The 18697-nt window shown below is 46.1% G+C and overlaps 1 protein-coding gene across 2 annotated transcripts in view; it reads left to right on the top strand.

Moving 5' to 3' along the window:
- LOC147616922 (uncharacterized) overlaps positions 1 to 18697 on the top strand; it is a 31181-nt gene that overhangs the window by 1701 nt on the left and 10783 nt on the right. The gene's annotated exons all lie outside the window — the stretch shown is intronic.

Below are 18697 nucleotides of genomic sequence, written 5' to 3'. Positions count from 1 at the left end.
GAACACACGAAAAAAGTTTCAAGCATGCAAACATGTGTGCATGTGCACTTTGTTATGAGTAAATCTCTCGGAAATGCAACAAGTACAGCACTGGCATTTCCAGGCACAAATGTGGCACATCGGAAAGCGCGGAATTGGGATCCTGGGCACTTGGATCCATACACGTGCCATAAATAGGCGCGAGAAACTGGGAGCCCAGACACTCGGATCCACAAATTGGCCATAAAAGGTGCAAGAAACTGGGACCCCGGACACTCGGATCCACAAATTGGCCATAAAAGGTGCGAGAAATTGGGATCCCGAACACTCGGATCTACAAATTGGCCACACACGGGCACAAGAAACTGGAGAGAACCATTTAGGCAACCAAATGGTGACATCCCCCCGGTTTCTAAACAGTTGTTCCTCAGCTGAAAACCATCGAGGTATGCCTAAAGAAGCTGTGGATAGTTGGAGAAGTATTCCTCATCAACCCACTTTGCATCAATAGGAGATAGTTTTTAAACTTCAAAAGGTATCGCTTGGAAAGCTTGCTTTCAAAACTCACATGAAAGTCATTATGAATTGTCCAATGATGAGGTAATGCTAACCTAAAAGCAACTTCATTGATTTGCGTGATCACCTTGGAAAGTCATTATGAATCTTCTAATGATGAGGTAATGCTAACCTAAAAGCAACTTCATTGATCTACTTGATCACCTTGAAGGGTCCATAATACTTGGTAGAGAACTTATGATACGCTCCCTCTTTTCTTGGCCTCTTGCGAAGTCTTGCTTTCTCAAATCTCAGCAATATCTAGTTACCTCCTCTGATGTCTATTATCCTTCTATGCTTGTGAGCAGTCTTTTATGCTTATCCTAAGACCTGGCAATGGCTATCTACACTTGGGCAAAGGCAACATCAAGATCTCGCACATATTCATCAGCAACCAAGATCTCATCCTTAGTGCGAAGGATGGCTGGCAAAATTACTTTGCCATAAACAGTCTCAAATGGGCCCTTTCTCGTGAATGCACGTACCATCTTGTTGTAGGCAAATTCTACAAGTGGTAAGAACTTCTTCCACACGGTCTTTTGGTGTGCAACATAGCACTTTAAAAGATCCATCACAGCTCAATTTGTATCCTCACGTTGGCCATCCGTTTGTGCATGATAAGCTGATGAGAAATCCAATTTTGTGTCCATTTTATCAAAGAGAGTTCTCCAAAATAGGCTTGTGGTTCTGGGAGCTCTATCCCCCACAATAGACTTTGGCATGCCATGATGCTTGAACACTTGTGCAAGAAAGACTTTCACTATATGCTCAGGTGTGATGGTCTTCTTGACAGGCAAGAAATGTGCTTGCTTGCTTAACCTGTCCACAATCGTCTCATTACGTTGCTCAGTGCTGGGTCCTTGGCAAAACCAAAATGAAATCCATAGCAATGCTTTCCCATGGGTGAAAGGGAATAGACAAAGGCTGAAGTAATCTAGGGGCCTTTTGCTTATCAAATTTTACCTTTTGACAACACATGCACATACATATGCTTCTATGTCCTTGCACATACTTGGCCAAAAGAAATAGCGCTCAATCATGCATATAGTAGGTAGTATACCTCAATGACCAACACAAGGAGAAGCATGTCACTCTTCCATAACCTTTTGCCTTATGAGACAACACACATGTAGTTATTCTTCATGATATAACCATCTTTGATCACTGTAACACGCGGAAGCTCTGAGAGTCTTCTTTCAGCCCTAAACACCACTTAGAACATGCTGATGTAAAAACGCAGACAGAAGGGAGAGTAGAGAGAGAGAGAGAGAGCTGGAAATTCAGTATATTCATATGGTACAAAAAGCTACCCTAAGTCTATAGCCATAGGTTGCCTTCTTGAAAAGGTGGAAAACACCAAAACAGTCCTACTACTGGACCTACTCCATAAGGGAGTGAATGAGTCTATCCTTGAGCACACATGCCTATTTATAGCCCCTTTGGACCCTTGGAGTGCTGGCCGATTGGTCATAAATCCATAAACACTGAAGCGCGTGTTGCAGCCGCCTTCCTCTGGTATAGCCAACTCTCCTCTGGTTCAGCCGACAGACCCCTTCATGCAGCCGACAGCATTCTCTTCATGTCCTTCTCCTGGTCCCATACTGCCACATCTGCACTTTGTGCTCAAAATCCTGGTTCTAGTCATCTTTTTCTTGGCTGCCCCTTTTGGACTAGCTCCAGAGAATGTCCATGGCAATTCTTGCACATGACATCCCCCTCTGCTAAACTTGATGACGGGATTCCAACCTGTTCTTGGATGACCGTCATCATCCCATTCTTTTCCCGAAGTCCCTCTGTCATCCATCCATCTCTGGCAACCCTTTTCACTGAAACCCTGGCCTGGTCTCCAAAACCACTCTGACTCTGAATAAAATCTATGCATCTGTTCCATCCAGTCCCCAATCCGTTCCTGCCCTGACTCCGAACTCTGTCTTGGTCTTCATTCCTGAGAAATGAGTCTGGCACTCACTCCACCCCTTGGAGGATAATCCTCCCTTGGGACCGTTGCTTGAGAACCTATCTGGCTCACAGGACTGCCATCCCCTTGTCAGAATCGTGCATGCGGAAGTTTAAATACACGCAGAGAGAGACAGAGAAGTTGACGCAGAGAGAGAGAGAGAGAGAGAGGTTGGCGAACAACGCTTGAACTGCTTTAGCAATGAATAGATGAGAATTACAAAGGTGGGCATGGGTATTTATACCCTCATGATGGAAATGGCCGACCTATATAGGATAAATTAAATAAATAATTCATGCCCTTTGTTAAGGCTCGTTCCCACATGAGATACTACTTTTAACACCCTCTCTGTAGCTCATAGTGGGCATAGATGAAGAAACCAAGTCGATGCAGATGCAACCATGGACACCTCAGTACTGGCCGGATACCAAGTACACCTCGGAAAATGCACCAAACAACCTGTCTCCTCAAGGAATGCCATCTTGAGCTTCAGCTGCCTCATAGAATAATGAATTGCAGACAACTCCACATCCATGATCCCCCATTCGTTGAACTGCGAACACATCACGTTCAAAAAATCCTCTGAACCTTGAACTGTCGACACACGACGCCCAAAATTCTGCTACACAATGAACCAGGAACTCATCCCATCCATAGTCTGCTACCAATGAACTACGAACACATCACGTCCATAGATTTGTCAAGCTGTTCCATGCCAGATGCATGTGCCTTGAACTCCGACACACGGGTCCAAATCACCAAAACGGGAGCACAGACTGCCCCTCTCTGCCACTCACATGCCTCTCTCTGGCTAAAGCACGTGGTAGCATCCATCCACCAAGCTAGAATGCTGGAGCATGTGCCAGTGTAGTCCTCGCCACACCGGCAGACGCCGTAGCATCTCTAGTAGAATCACTGTCACTGTCATCCTCGTCAGCTTTGCCTTTGCCTTTGTCATTCGTCGAGCCTTGAGCTTTAGCTTTGGATTTGCAATCCCGAGCCAAATGCCCTCGCTTTCCGCACTTATAACAACGGCTCCTAGACTTCTTATTGGATTCCGATGCAGTATGTGCCGATTCTACATCCTTCGGAACTCGAATCTTGCCTTGGGAAATGAGCACTGCTTCCTCCTCAATGAGAAAAGAGCTGAGATCATCAAATTCCAGCTTTTCCTTCGTGACTTGTAAGCGTAATGCCCTCAAGACCATCTCGTACTCCTCAGGCAACTTCGTAAGAACCAAGGCAGCTAACTGGGTACTAGTTAATGCACTATTCATAGCCGATAACTGATCATGGATAACCTTTGCCTTCATTAGAAGTGATTGCATAGAGGTCCCGGTTTCAAACTTGATGGAAAACAACTGGCCGAGAAGGGTTACTGCTCGCATTGTTGAGTCTCGATCAAACATTCCTGCAAGCTTTGACCACATTTCCTTGGCAGTCTTTAAAGTCTGAATGGCAGGGGAAATTTCCTTGGTGAGAGATTCTGCAATCGCCGACATCGCCTTCGCATTGTGAGCATCCCAATCCACAAGAGATTTGAGAAACTCCTCCTCCTGAAGACGTGTAAACCGATTGCTATCCCTTCGGGGACGTTCCTCCGAGCCATCAACAATGTCCCATAAGCCTTTTCTGCTAAACCATAGCCTCATGATCAAGTTCCAATGCGCATAGTTGTCGCCATTCAGTTTGTCGTCTTTGCTCGAACACGGGAGTCCCATCTCGAAAACTCCGTCCACCTCTTCTCAGTCGACCCGGTCTGCTCGCCTTGTGCGTTTCCTCAAGCCTTGGGCTATGTACTTTGCTACCTTGAACTGGCTTTATACAGTCGTGCTACTGCCAGCCTTGTGCCACGTTGAACTGCGGGGCTGGCCTTGCTTACTGTGCACAGACTTCTTTCAACCGGTGCCAAAAAATTCAGCCTGTCTTGCTTGGGACCTACAACGCTACTAGCACTGCTGCTTCGCTGTTGAGTTTCTTGCTCCACCCAAGCCACCAGCCGCTTCTCTATCAGGCCTCCCACGCACGATGTCCCAGTCCTGTACGCCCCTCAGTGCTGCAGCAGCCACCTTCTCCAACTCCTCCGTGTGCCCAAGAATCAACGAGCACTCAGCTTTGATACCATGTCAGAATCGTGCATGCGGAAGTTTAAATACACGCAGAGAGAGACAGAGAAGTTGATGCAGAGAGAGAGAGAGAGAGAGAGAGGTTGGCAAACAACGCTTGAACTGCTTTAGCAATGAATAGATGAGAATTACAAAGGTGGGCATGGGTATTTATACCCTCATGATGGAAATGGCCGACCTATATAGGATAAATTAAATAAATAATTCATGCCCTTTGTTAAGGCTCGTTCCCACATGAGATACTACTTTTAACACCCCTCTGGCTTTGTGGAACACCACCAACAAACCTCTTGGGAGCTCTTCCCGATCTTGTGTTCCTTGCCTTGGGCTTCGTACCCATGCACTTTCTTGTACCTTGGACCTGTACACCATCATATGGGACTGAAACAGCGTTTAGCCTTGCTGAGCCTGATGCTTTGATACCAATGTAACACGCGGAAGCTCTGAGAGTCTTCTTTCAGCCCTAAACACCACTTAGAACATGCTGATGCAAAAACGCAGACAGAAGGGAGAGTAGAGAGAGAGAGAGAGAGCTGGAAATTCAGTATATTCATATGGTACAAAAAGGTACCCTAAGTCTACAGCCATAGGCTACCTTCTTGAAAAGGTGGAAAACACCAAAACAGTCCTACTACTGGACCCACTCCATAAGGGAGTGAATGAGTCTATCCTTGAGCACACATGCCTATTTATAGCCCCTTTGGACCCTTGGAGTGCTGGCCGACTGCTGGTGGGCCAGCCGACTGGTCATAAATCCATAAACACTGAAGCGTCTACAGTCGCCTTCCTCTGGTACAGCCGACTCTCCTCTGGTTCAGCCGACAGACCCCTTCATGCAGCCGACAGCATCCTCTTCATGTCCTTCTCCTAGTCCCATACTGCCACATCTGCACTTTGTGCTCAAAATCCCGGTTCTAGTCATCTTTTTCTTGGCTGCCCCTTTTGGACTAGCTCCAGAGAATGTCCATGGCAATTCTTGCACATGACAATCACATATGAAGCATGTGCATGACCAGCCATCAAATCAGTCCATAAACTTGCAAAATCTGCAAAGGAATGACACAACATGGCAGAGAGGTTCCCATGTGAGGCAACGGAAACTGCAACCACATATGGTCTCTTGGACAATGCATCTGCCACAACATTCTTCTTTCTTGGAGTGTGCACAATCTGAAAATGAAACATAGAGAGGAAGTGTGCCATCGTCAAGCTGATTACAAGGTAGCATGCTTTGCTTCATGTGAAGCAGTCTACCTTAGGAGACATGGGTAGAATAAGCTTCTTGAGATGTCATGTCCTTCGTTGCCTTTTTGTAACTTGTGTCAAGGATATGCATTGCAATGCTAACTCATGCAACCCAAAACATTCTGCACTTCTTTCCCTTTGAGCGTACTTCGCGCTATCTCCAGAATTGGGTGATTCTCGTGCTCTGCAGCACCATTTTGTTGCGGAGTATGAGCAATTGTCAAATCTCTCTTGATCCCGTACTTCTTGAAGTAGGCATTGAATTCACCTTATTTGAATTTTTCTCCTCGATCTATTTGAAACTTCTTGAGTCTCTTTCATGTCTCATTCTCTACCAAGCTATTCTACTTGTATTTGCTGTACGGCATGTACGTGCCTGTACTTGCCACACCAGTTGTACCTGCCGTACCTTCACATTTTAGCATTGGGAGGTTTATGCAAAATCAAAGCAAACTCATCAAATTGTTGACAAATAACTCATTACTCTACTCTATTTTGTTATTTGCAAGGGGGTTTGCAAGTATTTTGGCAATGATGTGCGCTACAAGCCAAGTATTTGGCTTTTTGTTAGTGAGCACACACATTGCAGGTGTGATTGCAGATTTGCAATGTTTTTTGCATTTGGACATTTGCAAATGGGATGTGTTCAGGGCTTTGCCACATGAGGACAAGCTTTAGGGGTGCAATTACTTGCCGTGGAGCTTCATGATTAAGAATCTGCTAGTGGCCAAGGGCCTATGGGGTTTTGTGTGCAAGGATGAGACCCGTCCAAACATTGCGCCTACCACACCTCAACAAGGTGAATGGCGAGGTGTTCAGCATGATCAAGCTCAACCTGTAGCACCCTCACAAGAGCAAAGAAGATGGGATGCAAGAGATGCACATGCTATGTCCCTTATTGCTTTGTCAGTCAAGAGGGCGATAATACCTCATATTAGGTAATGCAATACGTCAAAGCATGCATGGGGCACTTTGGAAGCCATGTATCAGGTGAGAAATGCTGCATAGGGCTTAGACAAGGCAAGCTAAACCTTGGGCTTTTGATACCAAATGTTGGGGTTTTGTAGCAATGCACAACACAGACACACAAAGTGAAGCAGTCGTGAGCAAGGAGGAGTCACGATATTCTATGATAATTGAGTGTGGTATCAAAATGTTGGGGTTTTGTAGCAATGCACAACACAGACACACATAGTGAAGCAGTCGTGAGCAAGGAGGAGTCACAATACTCTATGATAATTGAGTGTACCACAATGCTACTACAAAAGCTAAGTGAGAGTGACCTAAAGTATAAAAGTCTCTTCACACCCACTGTCACGTGCATCCCGTACTTGGATGCCATGTAGACATGTCTGAACAAGAAGGTGCAGGACCTGGAGTGGAAATTGGTCCCATGTGAGCCCCAGTCCGGGACGAGTCAGCAAGGGTTCCACTCTATGCGTCCAAGGTGAGGTGTGCATTGTCCTACCCATGAAGCAGTGCCAGTCCTACTGTGAGTCTCCCTTTGGAATAATGTCAGGTGATCTGTGTATCTGGTCTGCGACTGGGTGCCGGACATCTGTAGGTGCATTTAGATTGCATATAGAAGAGGGGGCAGCCCTTTTGGCTCCCCCAAAAAAGGAGGTAAAACTCCTTGCATGTCTCATGGGAAGGCTTGGAGGCCACCCTAGAGAGGGCCCGAAGACCCAAGGAACAGCCCATGTGGTGTTGGCCAACCCTAAGGAGGCCTGGACAGCAAAGTGGCCAAGCCTAGGGGAGCCAAAAGGGCTCCCCCAAAAAAGGAGGTAAAACTCCTTGCATGTCTCATGGGAAGGCTTGGAGGCCACCCTAGAGAGGGCCCGAAGACCCAAGGAACAGCCCATGTGGTGTTGGCCAACCCTAAGGAGGCCTGGACAGCAAGGTGGCCAAGCCTAGGGGAGCCTGGGGTGCCTGTCGGCCAGCTTGTGGGCCTTGGCTAGCCAGTCAGCCAGGCGACGAGGTGCAGTAGACAGGTCTGTCCACAAGGCGGCCAGTGCCCAGCAAACAGCAAGGGGCCAGGCGGCCAGCTTTAATAAGTGTGAAACAAAATATTAAAAAGCATAAAGTGCTGGAAAACAAGTCGTGGGAAAAAAACAGTGCTGGTCGATTAGAAGTTTTTGAGAGTATAAAAGCCCAGCCAAGAAAACAATTAGACTATCTTGATACAGAGTTCTACACCCACTATTGGGCACTGATGACGTTAGTGGGGATGTTGTAGTATCTAGTCCATACTATGCATAATGGAGTTGATAGTTATATAGTCTTGTGGGTTGACTACCATGAGTTTATAACATGCACGTTTCTAAAAGGTGAATTCGGGCATGTTCTTGGATTCATCTAGGTATTCAGCCGTATTAGTGGACATGCAGATTTCACATTGTGAAGTTTTCGTCCGAGTTTCGGCCAGTTGATATTGTGCTTATTCTTTCTATCTTTAGCGGTGCATTTGCCCTATCAACTACTTATTTGCTATACTAATTCTTTCTATTTGCTACTTCCCTTAGTGCTAGGATTCATTATGGCTGAGTCTGCCGTGCATCTCCGGAGGTTTGACAGAAACTCAGTACGAAGGGTTGTGTGAATATATGCTCTTATGTGTGTGTGTGAGAGCATATCTTGATACAGAGTTCTACACCCACCATTGGGCACTGATGACGTTCGTGGGGATGTCGTAGTAATAAGTATCTAGTCCATACTATGCATAATGGAGTTGATAGTTATATAGTCTTGTGGGTTGACTACCATGAGTATCTAACATGCACGTTTCTAAAAGATGAATTTGGGCATGTTCCTGGATTCATCTAGGTATATATATCTCATTATTCACAAGGGATTGACGCTTCCAAGGGCCAGGAAAGCCAAGGAGACAGCTCCAATCAAGGTGAACATTGCAAGTCAAGATTCTTTCTTTATTTTCTGATTTACATCATTCTAATAAAGCAAATACACCATTCGTGGTGGGGGCCCTACAAAGGGTATTTGGGACCCAATACTGTGTCCTCTTCTCCATCTCTCTCTCTCTCTCTCTCTCTTTCTCTCTCTCTCTCTATTTTTCTGCACATCTACTTCCGTTGTGTGCGTTATATTCGTCTTAAAAGATTGCAGAATTATGAGCATTGGAGTTACCGATTCGACCACGAAGCTTCCACATGTCACACCCACACTCCCAAAAGTGAGATAGAGTGTGTTCATGTGCACGGGGGAAAAAACATTTGTAGACATCTATGTCATGGGCAACACTCAAGGACTATGTCACCATTTGGCCACCCAATTGGTCCACCCGTGCTTTCTTATCATATCTATACATTGGACTGGTGTCCGCAGTTGTATATGCCGGGGATTGATGCCACTCATGTGATAGTGTGGACTTGGCTTTCCGTTGGGACTTGTGCCTCTGTGTACATGCCCAGAAATGCTTGGTGGATTGGTGTTCCATTGCGTCTGGTACCTCGTGTACTTGCCTGGAGCACGTCTATTTTGGTATAGTCTTATGAACGGGGATTGTCCATACCAATGCTGCATTGCATAGCATCTTTATGTGCTTGCTTGCAATTGAAATTGCATGTTGTTTTCATGCTTGCTTGACCAATGTGTAGTTCCGGGTAAGGGGATGCCCGCCCGCGAACCGTGCGTGTGAAACTGTCTGCTGACATGGTTATGTGGCATGTGACAGGTGGTATGTATTGGTCATAAACCTAGCCTTAGGAGTTAGTGTGTACATACTTCATTAAGTTTTGGGCGACCAAAACTCACTTATAAATTATGACCAGCCCGGTGTTCACACACACTGATGTCCCGAGGTGGACATAACCCAATGTCCACCGCCTAGAAGTAACCAGCCATGTGTCCCCTCTAGCTTGCTCCACAAAGCATCTACCTGCCACCTACACTGGACAACTCACCACCTCTCTCCTCCTCTCTCTAGAGATTGGCGCCTCCTTCATGAGGGCTGTTGGGTTGCATTTTCTGCACATTCTCCTTCCCAACTCCATTTCCAAGCTTGCTAAGGTGATTTTCATGCTTCCAAGAGTGATTCCGGATGCTAATCACTCTCCTACACACTCCCAATGACTGAAATTCAGCAAAACAGCTCTCTTTATTGCTGTAATTTCTAGTCTTTTTGTTGAAAACCCTAATTTCAGCCCTCCTTTCTTAAGCTGAACCATAGGGGAAGCTTTCCCAAGATTCCCTTCATCCTCTTGAAGACTTTTGTCGCGAAGAAAGGCGACAAATCGAAGATCTCAACACTCCAAGGACTTCCATCACGAAGACTTCCGCTGTCATTGACTCTACTTGCTATTGGTAAGCTTTTACGCTTAAATATGGAAGCAAGTAGCAGGAGGGAGGAACCGGATTACAAGATCACATACCCTGTGTAGTGTTCTCTTGTCCTACGTGCTCTCTTGCAGATTGTTGCTACCATGTGTTGGTGGAACAATAGAGAGCAGATGGTAGGGAACATGGACACTTAGAGGGTAGTGTGGATTGCAAGTCTGCAACGACAACTACTTGTTTGCGATATTGTATTCATATGCATTGGTATGGAAATCTGGTCAGAAATGCCCATGACACTATGTACTTGATTCTCCCAAGATCAATATACTTTATTTGAGGGAGAGGTCGGCCGTTTTAGCTCATTGTGTGTCTCTTGTTAATTCAGCAATTTACTTCTTGTACTTGAGCAAGTGTCCATCAAATCTTAGTGTATTTAAGTGTGTTGATTAGCATTGTGTTCAACCAAGCTACATTGGTATCAGAACATATGGTTCTCTTTCACTTCTATCGTGAGAGACGATCACCGTGAACACTAGCTATCTCTACACTTAGAACATTATGGACAGCCATACAATGAATGTTGGAGATGCTAACACAAATGCCAAGGACAATGAAATGCATGCTTCAAATGCTTTACAGGATGAGCAAACTCATATGGTGCACAATAGGGAACATGAATATGTGGGACAGCCGTCCCGTGGCAAAGAGAAGATGCAGGAAGAAGAGTCCATAGTCTTGAGGGCTAAACTTACTCGTATGCAGGCTCTTCTCCATGCACAACAAGAAGAATTGAACCTCTACCGCTGCGAGGATCCATTGATACATAACCGTTTGAAGGCCAAGAAAGCTGAATCTTATATGGATCAAGCAATGGCAATGATTGTTCAAGAGTTGCACATGCAATCGAGGGATGCAGCACGTGCATACTTGGCTCGTACCGAGGATGCCTATGCAGAAAAGGCAACCATCCCACATGTCTTGGAATCCCCACAGATGCCCGAACAAGAACTTATGTCTAAGAGGATGAATCTCTGTCACCAATTGGCCGACCATTTGGTCCATCTCCAGATTTGTGTCTTGTTCACTTGAGGCTAGGCCGGTTTCTCATGTGAAGAGGCCAGTATTTTTCCTTAACATGGACGGGAGCCAGACTGGTGCCACCCGAGTGTTAGCAGGATGGTGTCGTATGGACGGGAGCCAGACTGGTGCCACGCGTGTATGACCTGGACTGTGTTCTATCCATGGGATTGTCACGCCATGGAAGGGCCAGTATTTGTGCCGTGTCTTGCCTATGGGAGTGTCACTCCATAGGGAGGCTCGTGCCTGGAACTGTGTTTTACCTATGGGACTGTCACTCCATAGGAAGACCAGGATTTATGTTTTCTGTCGTGCCATTTTTGTGCCGACAAATGTTTTGTACTTGTTCCATGAACGGGAGATATGTCCATGATACTATTTTCACATGCACTCATGTTTTGCATGTTTGAAACTGTTTTCGCATGACTTGTATTCTTGTGTTTGCTTGCTTGACGTGTCACTTACTAAGCGGAGACACCTGCCAGTGAGTCGTGAAGTTTGCTCTGTCTTCTGACGAGTTTTGTTGCATGTGAACAGGTGGTAAGTGTATTGCACTTGTTGGTTTAATAGCTTTATTTCTAACCTTTCATTTTATAAGGTGGTAAGTTCACATTCATTTAAAAGTGGGCACCCATTATGGGCACCCACATATGGGCCAAGGTGGGGAGCCACACTTAGCCCCTTAAGTGTGGGGGTGGGTGCATGGCCACCTACCCACACCACACCATGAAACTGGCCGCCCCCATGCAACCTTGGGGAGCCGGCCAGCTGTGGTCATGTAACTCCCCTCCAACATCTACAAAAAAAGCGACCACCCTTCTGCTCACCCTCAGGCAATTGTGCGCCTCCTCACCCTCCACGCCTCTTCCTCTTCAGGCTGCGCCACCTTATCCTCTTTAGCTGGCGGCTGTGCTCCTACAACCAGGCGATTTCAGCATCACAGCAGGCGGCTGCTCCTCCACGCCTCTTCCTCTTCAGGTTGCGCCACCTTCTCCTCTTTAGCTGGCGGCTGTGCTCCTACAGCCAGGCGATTTCAGCATCACAGCAGGCGGCTGCTCCTTCTGCCCTGTAGCGGCTGCAGCCAGGCGTTACCTCTCCAAAGGCGGCTGCTCCCTCTGCCCAGCAGGCGGCTGCGCCACAACAGGCGGCTACCTCTTCTCCTCTGCAGGCGGCCATAGCAGGCGACTTTTGCACCCCTCAGGCGGCTGCACGTGCTCTCCAGCAGGCCACGCTTGCTCTTCAGCTGGCAGCTGCACCTTCTCCTCTCCAAAGGCGGTTGTTTCATCCTTTGCAGGCGGCTGCATCTCCTCCACAACAGGCGGCTGCACTCCCCTCTATAGGCGGCTGCGTGGGGTTGCACCTCCCTTCCATATGCGGCTACAAGCGGCTCTGCACCTCCTAGGTGGCTACACCTTCTACATAGGCAGCTCCTCCTCCTCCTCGACAGGCTGGTGCGCCCTGGTGTCCCTCTCAAGTAGCTGCACACAAGCACCTCGGGTATTTGTCTTCCATTTGCGAGCTACAAGTAAGTGAATTCAGATTTTAGTAAAGAACTTTGTTGTTAATTTGATAAAGGATTCTCTCTACCGCTAACACCCGTTTGGTGCCGGGTAGTCCAAGCTTTTGGAGAACCACAGTCCAAAGGTGCCGAGATCGGGAGAGCCAGGCGTTAGTACGGGAGCGCCTATTTGTGTGTGGTCTTGGAACACCAGTGGGGCGATTTCAATTTTCAGTTGTTATTAAGTTGTCCATTTCAAATTGTGATATTAAGTTGTGCTATTACGCGTGTGGGTGTCCAACGGAGTCTATTCCCACTTGACGGGATCGGTTTCAATCTCCATGCTATAGGAGAGGAACAATCAGTGACTTCACGCCATGCAGGAATACCTCATGTAGCCCGTGAAGGATACAATGTTTATGGTAGTGGTCAAAATGTATGGCAAATGCCATTGCCGGCTGAAAATGTGCATGCACAACACATGCATCATGGGTTGCAATTTTCTGTTGGTGCAAGTATTCCGCGTATCTCTCATGCCACTCATGCCTTCGAGTGTGCTCGTGAGGGAGAAGCTATGGTTGAAAATGTATCAATGCATGTTGAGGGGCCAGCCATGCCTCATGCTTACAGGGCACATGTATCTATGCCTTATGCATCACCTTTTGGTCCTAAAATGATGCCAGTCAACAGGGGCTGTCCCAATGGACAAACATGGGGGAAAGCATGTTGAGATGCAGGCACATGTTACCATTTGGCCACCCAATTGGTCCACCCGTGCTTTCCTATCATGTATGTACATTGGACTGGTGTCCATGGCAATTGTATATGCCGGGGATTGATGCCACTCATGTGATACTGTGGACTTGGCTTTCCGTTGGGACTTGTGCCTCCATGTACATGCTCGGAAATGCTTGGTGGATTGGTGTTCCATTGGGTCTGGTACCTCGTATACTTGCCTGGAGCACGTCTATTTTGGTATAGTCTCATGAACGGGGATTGTCCATACCAATGCTGCATTGCATAGCATCTTTATGTGCTTGCTTGCAATTGAAATTGCATGTTGTTTTCATGCTTGCTTGACCAATGTGTAGTTCCGGGTAAGGGGACGCCCGCCCGCGAACTGTGCGTGTGACTGTCTGCTAACATGGTTATCTGGCATGTGACAAGCCTTAGGAGTTAGCACTAATTTATAAGTGAGTGTGTACACACTTCATTAAGTTTTGGGCGACCAAAACTCACTTATAAATTATGACCAGCCTGGTGTTCACACACACTGATGTCCCGAGGTGGACATAACCCAACGTCCACCGCCCAGACCTTATCCCCTTTGTACAAAGGGAGTAACCAGCCATGTGTCCACTCTAGCTTGCTCCACAAAGCACCTACCTGCCACCTACACTGGACATCTCACCACCACTCTCCTCCTCCTCTCTCTAGAGATTGGCGCCTCCTTCATGAGGGCTATTGGGTTGCATTTTTTGCACATTCTCCTTCCCAACTCCATTTCCAAGCTTGCTAAGGTGATTTTCAAGCTTCCAAGAGTGATTCCGGATGCTAATCACTCTCCTACATACTCCCAATGTCTGAAATTCAGCAAAACAGCTCTCTTTATTGCTGTAATTTCTGGTCTTTTTACTGAAAACCCTAATTTCAGCCCTCCTTTCTCAAGCTGAACCATCGGGGAAGCTTTCCCAAGGTTCCCTTCATCCTCTTGAAGACTTTTGTCGCGAAGAATTGCGACAAATCGAAGATCTCGTCACTCCAAGGACTTGTTGGAAGGTTGGTGATTTCGAGCGTGTGATCCATGGCTAGAAGGTGTCTTAGATTATTCCATAAGTGGAAGCATGGGAAGTTGAAGAGCCATATATAGGCTAGAGTGGCACCTTGTCATAGTCATCTCCTCCGGCCGGTGTTTTGGGAGGTAGCTCACCGGGAGATGGGAGCCCGGTGGAGGGATGCTATAGTGCCCATTGGGGGTGTTCGTGGAGCTCAATGGTGATGCGTCTCCTACGTGCGTTAGTCTTCCACTGCGCATTCTGACATGGTATCAGAGCCCGGGCATGTGTGGTCCTGGGCGACCCCCTCGTGCCTTGGTGGCTTGTGGAGCTCGAATTGAGGGAGGGTGTTGGAAGGTTGGCAATTTCGAGCGTGTGATCTATGGCTAGAAGGTGCTTGGATTATCCCATAAGTGGCAGCATGGGAAGTTGAAGAGAGCCATATATAGGCTAGAGTGGCACCTTGTCATAGTCATCTCCTCCGGCCGGTGTTTTGGGAGGTAGCTCACCGGGAGATGGGAGCCCGGTGGAGGGATGCTGCAGTGCCCGTTGGGGGTGTTCGTGGAGCTCGATGGTGATGCGTCTCCTACGTGCGTTAGTCTTCCGCTGCGCATTCTGGCAGGACTTCCATCGCGAAGATTTCCGCTGTCGTCGACTCTACTTGCAATTGGTAAGCTTTAATGCTTAAATATGGAAGCAAGTAGTAGGAGGGAGGAACCGGATTACAAGATCACATACCCTGTGAAGTGTTCTCTTGTCCTACGTGCTCTCTTGCAGATTGTTGCTACCATGTGTTGGTGGAACAATAGAGAGCAGATGGTAGAAAACATGGGCACTTGAGAGGGTAGTGTGGATTGCAAGTCTACAACGACAACCACTTATTTGCAATACTGTATTCATATGCATTGGTATGGAAATGTGGTCAGAAATGCCCATGACACTATGTACTTGATTCTCCTAAGATCAATATACTTTATTTAAGGGAGGGGTCGGCCGTTCCGGCTCATTGTGTCTCTTGTCAATTCAGCAATTTTACTTCTTGTATTTGAGCAAGTGACCATTAAATCTTAGTGTATTTAAGTGTATTGATTAGCATTGTGTTCAACCAATTTACAGCACATGCATCAAAGTCTCGTGACTTCAAAGCCAGAGACAAATCTATGAAGTTTGACACATATCATGGGGAATATGATGCATCAAAGGCACTTGCTGTTCTTGCCTAGTTTGATATTGCTTTCAGTGATGAGGATTTCACTCAGAAATCCATGATCTGGCATGTAAGCATGTTTATGAAAAGCACTGCTGTCCATTGGTGGCTCACGGAGAAGCTCTCACCAAATCCTGTTAGATCATGGGAAGAGTTCAAGGAGAGATTCTATGCCCAATTCTTGCCTCCCAATGCATTGAATGAGATAACAATGAAGTGGTATTGGGTGAAGCAAAATGAGGGGGAATCGGTAAATGCATATGTACAAAAGTTTTTGGAAAGTGCTTTTGGAGGTGTCTCGATTTATGCATGTCACCGAGGCGGAAAGGAAGAGAAGGTTTCAATCAGGGTTGCAACCCGTGTACAAAGCGGGACTACAAATGTATCCTGGTCATACCTTACACCAACTAATCGCAGCCGCCATCGCCACCGAGGAATTGGAACTCAAATTGAGTCGATCCAATAAGGCTAAACCCTCATTTCAAGGCAAAGAGAGGGCTGTCCAAAACCTGCAAAATGATGGACAGCCACCTAAAAAGGACCAAAACCAAGATAAAAATGGTCCAAAGGTTGAAAATACACTACCAAGAAGCGTCCCTTCAAACTGAGAGATTATGGTCTCACTCCGGAGCAGAAAAAGCAATATATGAGTGAGGTGAAATGCTTTACTTGTGGTAGCACCGAGCATATTGCAAAGGCATGCCCAAAGAAGAAGAAGCGTGATAATGCAAATGCATCAAAGCCTAATGTGCATATGGTTCCAGATGTGCAGGGCAACACTTCACATGAAAGCAAAGACAAGGTTGTATGTAAAGCTTGGGGACATCTCAAGGATCAGCCCGCTTTGTTCATGTTTGATGATTGTGTATCTGAAAATTTCATATCCACACAGATGGCAGCTGCTTTGGGTATTGAAGTGGAGGACATGGGTCCTCAAATTGAAGCAAGGGTTGCCTTTGTTGGTAGAGAAGTGCAAGTCATGCCTATTTTTGGCAAATTGCGCATACACATTCAAGGCTATGTGGATCATGAGGATTTTCTTGTGGCGCCTTTGAATGGCTGTGATGTATTGCTTGGAAAGCCTTGGCATACACATATTGATCCGTGTGTCACCAGCCTGGACATTTTCCAGTATGAAAGGAGTCTGGTGGACTCCAGGATGTCTAAATATTTGGAAAGTACAAGCTTTGGGAATGGGGGATTATCCTAGAATACAAAGGACCACACTCCTAAAATTTAGGAGAGTTGCTATTTTTGGCTTGACTCCGATGGAAATTCTGTTCGCGTCATTACATCTGGAATTGAGCAGATACCAAGAGTTGGCAGAGTGTCTATGATAGAATGTCTTCTAGTTGGGATATTTTTAGAGATAAAGTTTATGGAAGGACCCATCTTTTAGATTGGGACATGTGGCAAGAAAGTGGATCAAAGTGAGACAAGTGGCCTCACACTTGTCACTTCAGCTATTGTGTGGCTCTCCACTTGTCATTGTAGCCTTCTCTTGCCATTTTAGCTCATGGGAGGCCCAAATCTATAAATTGGAGCCCTCTCTCTTCATTAATGAAGGCTCTCTTGCTGCACACTAGCCTCTACCACCGTTACAGGCTGCCCTAATGATGGCTACTCTCTTTCTCTCTCTCTTGAATGTTGCCCACGAAGAATACCGGCTATTGGGGACTGTTTTGGAGGCTTCCATCGCGAAGAAATACGGAAGGCAAGGGTATTTAATCATTTATTATGATTTCTAGCCATTGTACTTATTGTACCAGCCCTTGTACGGACTGTACCAGCTTTTGTACTTGTTGTACCACCCATTGTACCGGTTGTACTAGCTTCTATACTTGCTGTTGTTGAAATATACAAGTGAATAGGGTGTGTGCGGGAACAAGCCCTTGGTTAGAGGCTGTAAAAGAGAATGTGTAAATGTGAAAGAACTTGTGAAAAGGTGAGAAGAATCTACTGGGAGAGAATAAAGGGTAGCATGAGAAGATTTAGGAAGTGTGGAGATATTATGGGAAAAGTGAAGAGGTGGAGAGAATCAAGCAAAAGAGGTGGAGATATTCTGGAAGAGGGGGAGTGAATCAAGGAGAAATCAGTGGGATTAGATGCTTGGATGTAAACTCTATAAATTGAGGCATTGGCCTAATGAGAATTTGCTGGTTTTTGATTATCCATGCCTACATTAAGCTATTTGCTAATTACTCACTAATTACATCTAATCACTTTGTTAATGATGTTGATTCTAGTGTTTGATCCACCGTAGCTCATCACATTGCTCTAATTTCAACATGGTATCAGAGCCATGCCTAGAATCCATCAGGTTTATGAGCCCATTATCTAATTAATTAGGATTAGTAGATAATTAGAAATTAATCAAAATTTTAGTTAGTTTTCAACTAGCCTCTGTACCCCAAGCTGGTGGAGGAGCTCTAGTTCCTTGCACACTCATCATTAGGCCAAACCCTTTTAACTCTAGCTAGCCAACTCATAGGAGCTCCAGCCAGTCAAGACAGAAGCGCAAACCGCCGCCGGCTGCTGCAGAAATCGACGATTTATCAAGCGCTTTTTTTTTTAGGAGATTTTGACATTGCTGCTTCATCCAATCAAATTGCTCTAATTCCTCTTAGTCCCGGGGGTTTTCAAGCGTGCTCTACAAGCTGGTGAAGACAGAATTCAAATTAATCAAGTCTACAGTGAGATCCAAGCTCTTCATCAAATCTGCAGGTGACTTTGGTAAAACAGAGATTAAGCTTTCAATATTTGGTCAAATCTTATGTTTATTGGCTTAATCCTCTACTAGACTCATTGCTATTGATGGCCTTGAAAGCATTTGAGCTCATTTGAAGTCTAAGGCACCAGATCTGGACTCCCCGCATACTCTGTTTTCTGCACACAAAACAGTGGATTAATTTGCTAATCAGTGATGATTAATCAGTACTAATCACTGTATTTTGGTGTAATTGAGGGTTCAAATTAACCATTAGG

Source organism: Cibotium barometz, chromosome 37 (genome assembly GCF_041138505.1).
Source record: "Cibotium barometz isolate CiBa-2024 chromosome 37, ASM4113850v1, whole genome shotgun sequence".
NCBI classification, from domain to species: Eukaryota; Viridiplantae; Streptophyta; class Polypodiopsida; order Cyatheales; family Cibotiaceae; genus Cibotium; species Cibotium barometz.
The sequence above is the reverse complement of the archived record's forward strand: the minus strand, read 5'-3'. Positions and strand labels throughout refer to the sequence as shown.